Source organism: Podarcis melisellensis (genome assembly GCF_964234715.1).
Source record: "Podarcis melisellensis genome assembly, chromosome: 9".
Classification (NCBI taxonomy): Eukaryota; Metazoa; Chordata; class Lepidosauria; order Squamata; family Lacertidae; genus Podarcis; species Podarcis melisellensis.
In genome coordinates this window covers 54,599,055-54,612,102 of record NC_138541.1, presented here as the reverse complement: position 1 = coordinate 54,612,102, position 13,048 = coordinate 54,599,055, and positions in this window count along the sequence as shown.

Here is a 13,048-nt window from a genome sequence, read left to right as displayed (position 1 = left end):
CCTATCACAGTTCCCAGGCACTTGTCCAACACCTTTATAGCCTCTCTTGATTGTGGTGGAATGCAGACTTAGAGCTGTGCGTCATCAGGATACTACAAAGCAAAGGATAGGGCTGCTATACGTCTGGTGGTTTCCTAAAAATAAAAGCTCAGCCACTTTCGGGGTGTCCTGGTTTGTACTTTTTGAAATCTGGCAACCCTAGCAAAGGAGATAGTATGGGCAATTGTGGGACCCCTGAACTCAAAAGCCATGCGACCAAGCAGCCATCTCCTAGTACAGTGGTACCTCGGAAGTCAAACGGAATCCGTTCCAGAAGTCTGTTCGACTTCTAAAATGTTCAGAAACCAAGGCATGGCTTCTGATTGGCTGCAGGAAGCTCCTGCAGCCAATCGGAAGCTGTGGAAGCCGCATTGGACGTTCACGTTCCAAAGAATGTTCGCAAACCAGAACCCTCACTTCTGGGTATGCGGCATTTGGGAGCCAAAAGTTTGACTTGCAAGGCGTTTGGGATCCAAGGTCCGACTGTACTACTTTCTGGTCATAAGACTTCAGGAAGGACACACCACTTCAGGAAGGTCACACACACCATCTCTCTCATGATAACGGTCTTCAATCAGGGTGACCAAGGCTGTTTGGGTTGCAAAAGCAGGCCCGAAACAATACTGAAATGGATCTGTTTTTCCCCCATACATTTTTATTATTTTCTTTACATATTCTTTCTTATCATACTTTAAACAACATATACACCTTTTTGCTCTGCCGAGCTTGTGACTTCCCTCCCTCCCTTCAGATGGTATCCTTTATTAAATCCACTCTCGTATTTTATCTTTTCACATCTTATCTACATTGTAGGAGTTACTTCAGTCCTGCTAGTGTTTTTAAGTTTTTACAACTGTCCTTTAAATAGTCAATAAATTTACTCCAATTGTGCTGGAATCTCCGATTGTCCTGATCCTTCCAGTCAGTTTGGCTAGCTCCACATAGTCCGTCATCTTTGACTGCCGCTCTGCAATGGTAGGAACCAATACTGGAATGGATCTAGATAGCTTGCGAGACTCTCCTGCAGCTAGCTGACCATCACCTTTCCAATCACATAGTAATTGGAAGGAGTATTAGATAGTGGACAGTACTATCTATTCAAGGAGGACCTATGCACCAACGTCTCTTTCAAGACCGTGGGCATAACCCTCTCCCTTATGGATGCATTCCTGGAATCATCCAGCCAGTCCACTCATACTGCATTTTATCCATCATTATGGGCAGCAATTAAGAGGGCATGTCGCAGCCTCACCGCCTCAAGTGGCCTGACCACATCTTTAGCCTGCAACAACCGAAATTGATACTGCAAAGCATAATATGATGGTGCTCCAGGCCGGGCCTCCAACACACCTGAGCCAATTGTGGCATCTTGTCCAGCAAGGAGGAATTTCACCCTCAAAGTGTTTTACAACCCTTTCACAGTATGACATGTAGTTTTGCTGCTACTGGTCGTTCCAGAAGTGTAGCTTCCTTGTTTGCACCAAAAGACGCATCCCACCAATTCAACGTGATGCTTGGATGAGGATTGAGATTGGGGTGGGCATCCTTCCAGAAACACATTTGCAAACACATTGCATGCACACAACACACACAGAAGCATGCTGTCTAGCTTCCAGGAGGAGCAAGGCCGCTATATGCACCATAAATCACATTATATTCCTCTAATGGAAGGTGTGGGAGTCCCAGAATTCTATCTGGGCAATTTTCCGTTAAGAAAGGGGTAGGCCCGTATTGTTGAAATGAAAAACCTATTGTTTCCATATAGAGCCATCTTGCTTATATTAGAAATACCAGACATAAAAGCTGTGAAAATGCCCGCCTTTCTTTCTTTCTTTCTTTCTTTCTTTCTTTCTTTCTTTCTTTCTTTCTTTCTTTCTTTCTTTCTTTCAAAATCCACTGCAGCTGTGAAGCTCCACACAGTCATGGCAGTCAGAGAAGTAGGAATCTGAGAGGGAGAGGAAAGAGAGAGAAACCATCTTAGTAAGCAAAATCTGGAGGAGCCTATTTTGTTTGAAAATACCAAATGAGAACCAAGGATTGCCAAGGAAAATAGCAAGAATTTTCAAAAGAGAAAGAACACCAGCAAGCCATGAATAGAAGACTTATTCTTCAATATGGGCAGCGGAAGTTCTTTGAGATGAGAAGCCGCATAGGATCCTATTTTCAATATAAAATCAACAGGGCATTTCAGCAAAGAAATTTTATTTTGGAGAGCAGTGTTGCTTCCGTAAGGTAATACCAGCAAATTAGAAGTATACTCCCCCCCCCCAATGCTTTTCTCTTCATAAGCCAGCACAAGCTTCCTTTTATCACTTCTGCTGCTACCTAGCCAGGGTCAGTGAAAGTTTCTCCTACAGTCAGATCATGCAAAAAACACCCTTTCCCAAATCCCTTATAACCGTGCCTTATATCTAATCTTTTATTTTCACTCATGCAAAGTCTTTGCTGCCGCCTTTGTAACTCACGGGCCATTTCTGGCCACAAATGCACATTGTATATGCAGCTTTTGCTGGGCACTTTAGAGAAATGGATTTCTCGTTGCCATGGGTAGCTGAATATCTACAGCCTATTTTTGCTCCTGCTTTGTCTTGCATGGATAAGCGGGGATGAAGCAGACCTCTACACAAACAGCCTCTAAGTCCTCCACCCTATTTGTGAATAGAGACACTTGGGGTGGTGCTGTGGTCTAAACCACTGAGCCTCTTGGGCTTGCTGATTGGAAGGTCGGCGGTTCAAATCCCCATGTCGGGGTGAGTGCCTGTTGCTCTGTCCCAGCTTCTGCTAACATAGCCGTTCGAAAGCACACCAGTGCAAGTAGATAAATAGGTACCCTGCGGCAGGAAAGTAAACCAGTGCAAGTAGATAAATAGGTACCCTGCGGCAGGAAAGTAAACGGCATTCCTGTGCGCTCTGGCACTCGTCAGTGTGTGCCAGAAGCAGTTTACTCCTGCTGGCCACATGACCCAGAAAGCTATCTGTGGACAAACGCTGGCTCCCTTGGACTGAAAGCAAGATGAACATCACAACCCCATAGTCACCTTTGACTAGACTTAGCCACCCAGGGGTCCTTTACCTTTACCTTTATTTTTTTCAAATGTTTCCAGCAGGAAGAGAATCCCTCTGCCATTCCTTCATTTTCAAGAGTCAAGCAAATTGGATCAATGGGTATGCAGCCATGTCCTTCCATCACACATTATCTTATGCATGTGTGCACATGAAATGGCCTGCCTTCATTCTCGACATTCCGGCAGGTACATGCCACTGCTGGGTGAGGCTAGTGGTGAAAAGTGATCAAAGCACCGGATGTGATTCTTTTCTTTGTACTGTAGGCCATATTCCATCCACAGAAAAATCAGGGTTTCTACAGCTCCATCCTTCATCAAGGAAATCAAGAGTCATTAGCATAGCTCAAGGACATGTTCCAGCTATCCGAAAGCAACTGGGTAGGGCAGAGAGTGGTGATAGGTGTAGCTTCGGGGTGGTTGTGGACCTGGGTAGAGTCCCAAGCGCGAGAGCTGCATTTGGCCCCGAGGCCACAGGTTCCCGACCCCTGAACTGTAGAATAGCAAAATACTCTTTGCTTCACATGAAGTTCGGAGTGATTGAAGTGAAACAAGATAATCACTATGACGGGTGGAAAGGACTGTCAGTTTGCATTTCTTAGTGCAGAAAGTATTCATCTGATGTGTAGAGATCTTTCCTATTCTAATTAATTCAAGAGGGTTCTGCAAGCTTCTCTGTGTGAAAGAAAGAAACAGAAGGTTCATGATGTTTGGGTTATTCCTTCAGAGAAGCTGAGTACTTAACTGGTTCCGTTATCTCTTCTGTCAAGGTCATGCCAACTATAAAAGTAAGGCCAGAAGGAGCCTGGGTTTCATTTTCTCTTTCTATCTCTTTTCCTTCTGGTGTGGTGTTCTGTACATAGATAGTGTTAAGGTTTAGTCTTATTATAAGTTATTGCAAGTTGATGTTAAGTCTGCTGCAACTGGATTTTTATGGACAGTGCCAAATCATGAATGTATTGGATTTGTGACCATTACTCTCATTTGCCTTCAGTAGCAGTAAAGCTCTGCTGGATGAAGTATAATTGCCTCTGGTCTATTTTCTGGGAATCCTGCAACGTGTTTAATTTTTTAACTCTGCTGACTATATGTTAGAGTTCTACTCTGGATCAATATTGAGTAGAATTTCCACGACAAGGACTACATGTCCAAAGCAAAACAAGCAGCGGCAAACAATAATGCTGAATCTTAAATTATGACTATTTTGACAATATTACCTGGTAACACTCCACTCTACATCAAAGGAGAATGATATAAATGGGTGGTATTCAATGGTGGTTGTCCAAGGACTGAAGGAACACCATCAGTTGAACAGAAAAGGAAATCATTTTCTGCAATCCCCCCTCTATAGTGCACTGCACTCCCTCTAAATCTACTCCAGAGGATTGGGGGACCCTTCCATGCAGATTTAGGGTGTACATGGTGCTGCAGCAGGAAGTGAGGTCACCAAAAATGGCCTCCCTCCCCATTCCATTGACAGACTCCTTTCAGCCAGTAGACAGACATAACTTAATGCTACTTTATATGCTGTTGTTGTTTAGTCATTCAGTCATGTCCGACTCTTTGTGACCCCATGGACCAGAGCACGCCAGACACTCCTGTGTTCCACTGCCTCCCACAGTTTGGTCAAACTCATGCTGGTAGCTTTGAAAACACTGTCCAACCATCTCATCCTCTGTCATCCCAACATCAGGGTCTTTTCCAGGGAGTCTTCTCTTCTCATGAGGTGGCCAAAATATTGGAGCCTCAGCTTCACAATCTGTCCTTCCAGTGAGCACTCAGGGTTGATTTCCTTCAGTATGGAGAGGTTTGATCTTCTTGCAGTCCATGGGACTCTCAAGAGTCTCCTCCAGCACCATAATTCGAAAGCATCAATTCTTCGGTGATCAGCCTTCTTTATGGTCCAGCTCTCACTTCCATACATCACTACTGGGAAAACCATCATTAAATACACACACACACACACACACACATATACATGCATATGCATATACATATACATTTAATATAGAGTTAACATTCATGCATAAAGTTTATCAGGAACTGCAATTGTCTCTTATGAGGCAAATCAGAGGCCCCAGGTGAAGTACATCAGGTCTTTTTAAACATCTGTGCGTAACAGCCACTTGTATTATAAATCTATTAAACCTAACTCACAAGAAAGACATAAATTAGTACCATTAAAACTAAACCACTCTTGTAGTGAGTACTCCCTTTCAGGAAGTTTAAGGTCATCTGTGGTACAATGTAAGCATAAATTAAAGTGCCTCTTCTATTTTTAGTGCATTACTAAAATAAGCTCTCCATTTTCAGCTTGATTCAAGATTATCATCCTATCATACCAAAGTTCTACATGTATACATAAAATGTCTGTTATGGATTTTAGGATAATTTTATTATGCAGCTCAGCTATTTAATGAACAGTTAATGAAATGGAACTGAACTCCTGGGATTTTTCAGGCATGATGACCTTAATCCGGAGAAAGTTGGTTACATTATATTCCAGTTGAACTCAATGGGGCACATGCTTTGAATGAAAAACTCCCTAGGTTCCATCTGTGGCATCTGCACGTATAGTGAGGAAACCCTTCTGCCTGAAATCCTGGAAAGCTGCTGAAGGCGAGTGAAGATAATACTGAACTAGATAGACCAACAATCTGAGTATAAGCCCTCTTCCTATGTTCCTGTGAGGAGACTGGTTTCCATTCCATTCATTTCAATGGAATTTAAATTCAGCTTTCTCTGGTTTGGATCCTAGATCTATGCACAGTAAAGAGGAAGAATCCTGAGCAAGTGATGGGAATCGTCTTTGCGCAAAGCAGAATAAGTTTAATAATCATACTATGCCTTCCTGTCATGGGTTCTCAGAATTCACAAATGAAATTATTTTCTTGCCTTTTCAGTTGTATACAAATGTTTTCCTATTTGATACAGTGAAGAATATGATTGTGAATTATATCATTGTTCACTGTTGTCTAATTTATCGGAAGAACTTTTCAGTATGTTGACATATCTTTCATATTGCCTAAAGAGGTTGCAAACAGTATTATACACAATGTCATTTGGAAGTTGTTCTCTAGCCCTCCATGTTACTATGTGGTGAGTTGTTCATGAACTGAAACTCAACATATGGATCAGAACTTTTTTATTATGTCATGCTAAACCATTATTTTTGGAAGTTTCGTGTCAACATAGTGAAAGATGGGTGATCTCTGCAATAAATTACCTCACAACATGGCAACAGCCATCACATGGGCCGATTTGAAGCATACATCACATGTAGATCAGCCCTTAACTCAAAATTCAGCATCTTTCAGGGGTAGATTTTACATTATATTAGTGGTATGGTTGTCACCTCACCATGGTTCAGTTCTAAGCCAGGATAACATTAGAGCAGCTTTCCCTCAACTGCTGAGATGTTTTGACTACAACTCTCAGCAGTCTTGGACAGCATAGCCAGTAGCCAGGGCAATAGAAGTTGAATTCCAGAAAAATCTGGAAGACACCATGTTGAAGGAAGCTCAGTTCGAATGAGACTTGTCATGTGGGAGGAGCTGGTGACACCACTATTTTTCATTCTAGTGTGTCCTATAATCAGTCCTCAAAAGTGGGATAATCTGGGGAACCCTATTAGAAAATACATTCTCCAGCAAGATGACGCCCAGTAAAGAGGAACCACAAGTTTCTAAGTTTGGTGCCACTAACAGTAGCAAAATCTGTCAAGGCTGTGGCTGCATTGTTTATTTCGTACACTGCATGATTGTTAACAAATCTCAAAGCGGTGTAGGAAGGAATAAAAGAATAACGTTATCATCACGGACAACTATGTTAAATATTCGAATTAATAAAATCAATGACAAACTGATCAGGATGTGTCAGGGAACTGACATCGGAGCCAGAGGTGGAGGCAAGGCTCCCAAGCGATGCTGGAGAAGGGCCCAGCAGGGAGAGAGGGAGCTCATTGGCTGGGGAAGGAAATCAGCGTAACACCAGGGATAAAGGGGGGGCAGATGGGGGAATCAGCGAGGGGGCTCCAGGACTCCTCGCCGGAGACCAGCGGGGAGAGGACGGGTCCTCCGCTACCCACACCCACTCTGTGCAGAAGACATCCACGCAGGGAAAGTAGTTGTAGACTTGGCGTCAAAGAACTTCTTTGCTAGAAGAAGTTCAAGAAACGCCCACTGACGGATTCTGCTAGTGACTGAAACAGCCATGAAGTGAAGGGCTGTCCAGCCAGAAAAAGGTTCAACCAGGCAACCTAGCCAGGAGTGGTGGCAACTTACGCACGAGCAACCCCATATAACCACTACAGGATGGTACCTACACATGGATTAATTAAGCCAGTTCTTACCAACTATGAAGGAAACTCCCCACAAGTCAAGTCCAGGGATTTATTTATTTTCAGCCGGAACTCGCCGGAACTCAGTTCCAGAGCGTCTCAGATGGGTGCCATTGCCATTATAATAGAATAAGAGAGGTGCTTATGGTGAGTCCCAGGACCTTTTCCCCCCTAGAAGAATAGGCCTGATCAGGTCTGAACTATAAGACTCTTGTAAACTCCTTGAAATGGTTTTGTCTGTTGAACTGTGGAGGAGCATTAGATATTATAATGGGCATACAGGCATAGCTTTATTCCAGTACCAATTTAATGAGCTCTCTTGCTCATTTCCATGTGTGCCACAAGCCCTGTTGCCTATGGCAGAAGTCAGGGGTGAATTTAGGGCAGCACAACTGCTTCTCTCGCACTGGGTGCCAAGCGTTGCAGCTATGATTCGGTGCATGCGCAGAACAGAAGGCAAGAGGTGGGGGCACCAAATTTTGGCCTCGCACGGGGTGCTGTTTAAATTTGAAAGACCAACATATGACTTCTTCTTAAAGTCGAATTATTCCAGTTTTCCTTCAGAAGGTATATTCCCTTCCACATGAGACTGTGAGTCACTTATGACGCTAATGAATATTAATCCATCTGCACTGTATTATGCTTGGCTGGGCTCCCATCCCTCATGAGAAATGTGGTCATTTCAGAGTTCATCTCCTGCTACAAAAAATAAAGAAGTATGCAAAAGAGGAAAGAAAAAAAGAGAGAACTTTGTGTTTCAAGCAGTTTATGAATAAGAGTTATGGACCCCAAAAAAGAAGAAGCATAAAACATAAAGGGACTGTGTGACAAAAGTCACATTTTAGCCTTTAGCATTAGAATAAGAATACTTTCAGCCGAGCATGCCTTTGTTTTTGTCACTGATAATTTTGGGAAGGCTCGAGCCATTTATTTCTCGACTTAAAAGAGAAGCCCATTTAGATGAAACTGGCTTCAGAACAGTTGCTGTGAATAAATAGCCCTATTCAAGCTTTCTAAACCCTTCATGGAGTGAGGGGGTGAGAGGAATGAGTGTGCTAGCTCTGCCTACCATCCCCTCCATTATCCCTCCATCAGATAATTGTGGCAGGAAGAAGCCTGCCTTAGTCATGAAGGTTCTCCATGCAATTTACATAGAACCCTGTGAAATCATAAAATTATCCCTCCAATTTGTAGAAGCTTGGAAGGGCAGGGCTAGCCCACTCACCCCTTACTCTCCCTCGTTGCACAAGCAATTTAGAATCCCTGAACAGGGCCGAGGCTATCTGAAAATTTGTTTCTGCATCATCTTCTTTTCCAGATACAAGTGGTTAGTGTGCGAAAGCTAGACTTGGCGACAGGACCTCTTGGTTGAGTTGCTTGTCAGCATCTTCACTTCAGTCTAGCTGGGGCCTGTAGGGAGATTCTCCACTCAAGTTCCCACAGCAGAAAGCTTGAGGCCTGCTCAAAGTATGCACATCTGAAGACCTCACTTTATGCACCAGATGTGCCATACAGTTCATAAGCGCTTGGCCTCTGAGAGCATTGCATCAGTGTTAGGACAAACTGGAGAACAGCAGAGCGGATGGTGCTTACATTTTAGAAGCAGCCAGCGATTTGTTAAGTCCTTCAGCTTGTGATAGCCATGTGAACAGGGTGCTGTCCAAAAAATGAAACGGGCTTGGAACACAAAAAGGGATGATTCTGGGTCTCAGAGGAAATGCTGCGTGCTGCAGATGGTCATATCCTGCTGTCGTCCAGAAAGCGAGGAGAGAGGGAAGGTCAATCTCCCTTCATGCTTAACTCATTTCAGGCCACCACAGATCAGCCTCATTGTCTCTGTGGGATATTACATAAGAAATGTTTAAACAACTAGACCCACAGTGGTTCGTTGTTCCAAGGTCATTTGGCAGACATGTCCGGTTTTATTTCGCACACACAAATTGTTAGTGTGGCTTATAAATCAAATGGAGATCGAATATGTGCTAAACCTTTTTTTAAAAAAACAAACACACACAAACGCTATACTTAGGGGCCTGCCTGTGGATTCGTCTTTGGGTGTGCCGGAGTTTGCATGTTAAACTCAATACAGTAAAATGGCAGGGAGAGGTTATCTTCTGATTAGGCCTTGCAAAAGGCAAGTGTATAAATGCCAGATTTACACAGATGAATTCCCTTAACAAAATATTAAGAATTAGTATTAGAAGCAACCTTGCATTACTTTTGGAAGTAAGCCTCTCTGTGTGTGTTTTATGTGTGTGGGTGCGATTAAAAACCAGGTTAATTAGGGGCCAGTTTAGACAGTGGCATAGCGTGGGGGTGCGGGAGGGCCGGCCACACCGGGCACAACATCTCGCGCTCGCAGCTCTCAGCCCCTACCAGGTTAGGGGGCGCAAATTACTTGCCTTGCCCCGGGTGCTGACAACCCACGCTACGCCACTGAGTTTAGATGAAATCACTTTTTGATGTCCCTGCTTTTTACTTCGTCATCTTTTTTACTACAGAGCAGTCCAAACCGGAGCATAGCAGTATCACTGGGGGAGAGAGTGTTTAACCTTTTCCACTAAGCCATTTATCCATCTAAACCATACATCCCTCTGTCCCAAAACTGCTGTTTTACCATCCGAGGGAGAGGGGGAAAGGGATATCTGCCTGTTTTTCCTTGTGAAGCAAATGTGAGTTCATGGGTGGGAGATCTGGATTGTGAAGGGAAACAATAAAGCGCCGTGTCCCCCAATACGTAACAGGTCAGCTGTACTGACTGGACTTTGCATAAACCTTCCCTCCACCTGCCCAACAGATGCTCTGTAATTTCATTGCTTCCAGGTTAAAATAACCCATTCAATTGTCCAGTGTGCAACATGAAAAGCTTTGCTTTGGCTAAGTGTACGTTAGCTTCAGAAACAATCCAGCCCCTACCTATGAATTGTGCTATCACATTTCACGTTGAAGGTCTAGAGCAAAATATTGTCATAAAATATAAAAACAGAGCATGTGTGGATAATCATTCAAGATACTCAGTCTTTTGGCTCAGGTCCTCAGCACTAATGCCAGACCCTAAAATCATCAATCCAAGTTGTGCTTGCTTCATTGGGACAACATGCAGATGATTTAAAAATCACACTTTTTTGCAATCACAGAAATCCCATGATTTGCAGTGATCTTGCATTTACAAAACTGCAACACTGACCCTTTTTTTCAAAATTGCAACACTGTCCCTTTTTTCCTGGTTTTACAGATGCCTTCCCGGTTTCTGATTTGATCCTGGAACGTCCCTATTTTCATTAGAAAAATGTTGAGTGGTATGGTAGGATGTCCCTATTTTCATCAGGGAAAATACAGTCACATTTTTGCATGTAATAAGCATGTTTGCAAGCGGTTTTCTCTAATATAATGCCTCTTCTGTTACTTTTAATAATATATGCATTTTCATGTGCATTGTCCATACACACGGTTTTGTACACAACTTCTGGTTTGGGAGCTGCATCAGGAAATTTGGAGAACTGTAGTTTTGAATGATAGCTGTTTTCCATTTGTGTTTTGCTTCAGTATGTGTGGATTGGGTGTATTTGAATCAAAATGGGAACTGAACCATTTCCCCCTCCCATCCATATACAATGCCTATCAGCACCCATCAGCATGACCAATTGTCAGTGGTGATTAGAGCTGTTATTATGTTGTATACTATGATGAGAGCTATATTATGTTTTTATATGTGTTGGAAGCCACCCAGATTGGCTGGGGCAACCCAGCCAGATGGGTGGGGTATAAAATCATCATCATCATTGGCCAGCAACATTTGAATGGCATCACCTTGTCCACCACTGACCTGTGGTATATGGATTCCTGTTGCAAATGGTAGGGTTGTTTCACAAGCATGTGTCTAGACCATGAAGAAATGTGTCCTTTCTTTCCAACTTCTACCTGGGGGAAACCTGGGAACAATGATTTGAAGCGAAATGTTCTTAGCAGCTTTGCAAAGCAGCATATCCAAGAGTTTAAAAACAAACAAAAAACAACCAATCAGTAACAGATAAATTCATTTAAAATTATAAGCACTAATTAACCTATGTCAATCAACAAATGTATCACTGAGGCTAACTGAGACTTTTATTTTGCTGAATGGAATACATTTTCCATCTGTCCCAGATACAGTAGTACTTTGGGTTACAAACTCCGCTGACCTGGAAGTAGTACCTCGGGTTACAAACTTTGCCCCAGGATGAGAATGGAAATCGCATGCCGGCAGCGCAGCAGCAGCGGGAGGTCCCATTAGCGAAAGCGCGCCTCAGGTTAAGAACGGTTTCAGGTTAAAAACAAACATCCAGAACGAATTAAGTCCGTAACTCGAGGTAGCACTGTAATATAAAAGTCAACTTGTTGTATTAAATCAAGTGTCCAGGAAGCCTTTCTCTTGATCATATGCAAAAGATGTGCAACTTGCAAGCAACATTGTATTCAGACTTCTATTTCTAGTGAAATACACCCAAGATGGCCATGCTACAAATCACATATGGTTTGCAGACGTTTGCAGATTGGGAGCTCTTTGACCTCATTTTAGGGTTAGATAGTAGCTGATGAAAAGCAGCAGATTGGAAACAGCCAGAAATACTTTCTGCAGATCACATACTTGATCCATGTCATTTATTTGTTTGTTTGTTTAGTCTGCATATTTGGAACCCACCCTTCGCCATACAAAATCAACCCAACAATTTTAAACATAATATAAAACATCCATTAAAACCACAATATAAAACCTATGAATTAAAATGGCAATCAAGAACAGCAGTTCCTCAGTATGTGGGGCAGGGGATTGTATGCTCATTTCATTTCCATTCTCCACCCCCAAAAAGTTATTGAAAAGCATATAATAAGGGGACCAGGTACACCTCAGAGAGATGTGCAGATCTTTAAGAACAAGAAAATTAGTGTTTGCCTTTAAAGCACTTAAAGTGACATTGGAAAACAGAATGAAATAACTTGTAGGCTACAATCCATGCAGGAGGGGCCAAAATGCTGGGGCAGAGCCATGCATTTTCCCCAGACACCAGCGTCACAGAAGCTTAGCTGGATGAGACTGGGGTGGGCCAGAGCAGCAGCCAGTGTGTCTATGATGATGATATATTTATACCCTAGCCACTATGGGCAGCTTCCAATAGAATATTAAAATACGATAAAATATCAAACATTAAAAACTTCCCTAAACAGGGCTGCCTTCAGATGTCTTCTAAAAGTCAGGTAGTTGTTTATTTCCTTGACATCTGGTGGGAGGGTGTTCCACAGGGCAGGAGCCACTACAAAGAAGGCCTTCTGCCTGGTTCCCTGTAGCTTCACTTCTTTCAATGAGGGAACTGCCAGAAGGCCCTCGTCGCTGGACCTCAGCGTCAAGGCTGAACGATGGGGGTGGAGATGCTCCTTCAGGTATACTGGGCCAAGGCCGTTTAGAGCTTTAAAGGTCAGCACCAACACTTTGAATTGTGCTCAGAAACGTACTGGGAGCCAATGTAGGTCCTTCAGGACTGGTGTTATGTGGTCTCGGTGGCCACTCCCAGTCACTAGTCTAGCTGCCGCATTCTGGATTAGTTGTAGTTTCCGGGTCACCTTCAAAGGT